The following is a 2142-nucleotide window of genomic DNA, read 5'->3' as shown; positions in this document are numbered from 1 at the left end:
AAAAAAAATACAGCGGGTAAAATAAGTATTGAACACGTCACCATTTTTCTCAGTAAATATATTACTAGAGGTGCTAATGACATGAAATTTTCACCAGATGTCGGTNGGTTAGCTGATTAGCCTAGCCACCACTTATTATTATTATTATTTATTATTATTATATTATTATTATTGTTAGTAGTAGTAGTAGTAGTAGTAGTAGTAGTAGTAGTAGTAGTAGTATTATCCTGCTGGTTTCACGTGTCCCCCTGCTCTCTGAAACATTTGGAACCTCCTGAATGAGCCAAATGTAGAGATACAGTATCTAGAAGTAAAATAAAAGGCTGACTCCACAAGATGAAGAAATGTACAGAGAAATAAGAAGCAGGAAAAGCAGTTTGCTGAGTCAGCGTTATGCGCGCTCACTCTCAGGTTTCCGTCTCTTTGTTCTGAGCTGTTTGTAAATCCACACCGAGGTCTTCAGATGTTGATTAATCCTCCTGACATTTTCCTGAGACGTTCCTTCATTTGTCCTGACATTCTCAGGGCTTCCAGGTGAGCAGCGGGAAGTGAAAGGTGTTCCTGAAGCTCCACACCCGGGTCACCTGCTGCGTTCAGCCTCTAAATAAATCTAACTTCAATATAAACAACATTATAAACTTATTATCTTCAAGTTTCAAGATGTTCTTCTTCTCTAACAGTAAATCAAATCAAACTGATCTGAGTGAAGATGAGTTCGTTCRGACTTGTTTATAACAACTTATAAATAATGATATATTTAAAAATCACGATATTTCATTTCCTGATACTGGATCAATCTTTACTAAAGAAGAAATGTGAAATATAAATACAGTCCTTACTGTTCAGTGTTCTTCTGATAACATAACAATGAACTGAATAAAATCAGCTTGTATGCACTGATTTTTTTTAAATTACACTGAAAGTAAAAGGCGATATATCTCCTTGCTTACGGTATCACAMTATATCGCGATTTATCGTATCGTGACCACTGTTGGGATGTGATTTATCTCCAAATTCTTACAAATACACAGCCTTGGTATTTATTTTCTGAAGATCATTTTATTGTTATTTAGCTCACTGTTTTTACATTTTGCTAATTTTTATTAAATTTTAAATTTAAATGTTAAAAAATATATATGCAAATATTAAATCCTAACTCTAAATGTAAATTTTAAATGTTGCAGCTAAAGATTAAAGTTTACATTTAAGAACTTAGGAATAAAATACAGCTTTTGTTGTGACATCATCCTGCGACAAAAGCTAACACTGCTAACACTGCTAACACTGCTAACACTGCTAACACTGCTAACACTGCGGAGATGATATTTAAAATCTAAATACAAAATGTTTTCATAAAAACAATATGGGTGGTCCCTGTGATGCAGCAGCTTGAAGCCACAACTGCAAGTTCGATGTCTTGTAGGTAAGAGTTAGCAGCATTAGCAGAGTTAGCAGAGTTAGAAGCATTGGCACAGTTAGCAGCATTAGCATTAGCAGCATTAGCTGAGTTTGCAGCATTAGCAACGTTAGCAGAGTTAGCAGCATTGGCAAAGTTATTAGCATTAGCAGAATTAGCAGCATTAGCAGAGTTAGCATCAGTAGCAGCATTAGCAGCATTGGCAGAGTTATTAGCATTGGCAGAGTTAGCAGCATTAGCAAAGTTAGAGTTAGCAGCATTAGCAGCATTGGCAGAGTTAGCAGCATTAGCAAAGTTAGAGTTAGCAGCATTAGCAGCATTAGCAAAGTTTGCAGCATTAGTAGCATTAGCAGAGTTAGCAGCATTAGCAACATTAGCAACGTTTGCAGCATTAGTAGCATTAGCAGAGTTAGCATCAGGAGCAGCCTTAGCAGCATTGGCAGAGTTATTAGCATTAGCAGAGTTTGCAGCATTAGCAGCATTGGCAGAGTTATTAGCATTGGCAGAGTTTGCAGCATTAGCAAAGTTAGAGTTAGCAGCATTAGCAGCATTAGCAAAGTTTGCAGCATTAGTAGCATTAGCAGAGTTAGCATCAGTAGCAGCATTAGCAGCATTGGCAGAGTTATTAGCATTGGCAGAGTTTGCAGCATTAGCAAAGTTAGAGTTAGCAGCATTAGCAGCATTAGCAAAGTTTGCAGCATTAGTAGCATTAGCAGAGTTAGCAG

This window comes from Austrofundulus limnaeus, unplaced genomic scaffold (assembly GCF_001266775.1).
Source record: "Austrofundulus limnaeus strain Quisiro unplaced genomic scaffold, Austrofundulus_limnaeus-1.0 Scaffold235, whole genome shotgun sequence".
Classification (NCBI taxonomy): Eukaryota; Metazoa; Chordata; class Actinopteri; order Cyprinodontiformes; family Rivulidae; genus Austrofundulus; species Austrofundulus limnaeus.
The sequence above is the reverse complement of the archived record's forward strand: the minus strand, read 5'-3'. Positions refer to the sequence as shown.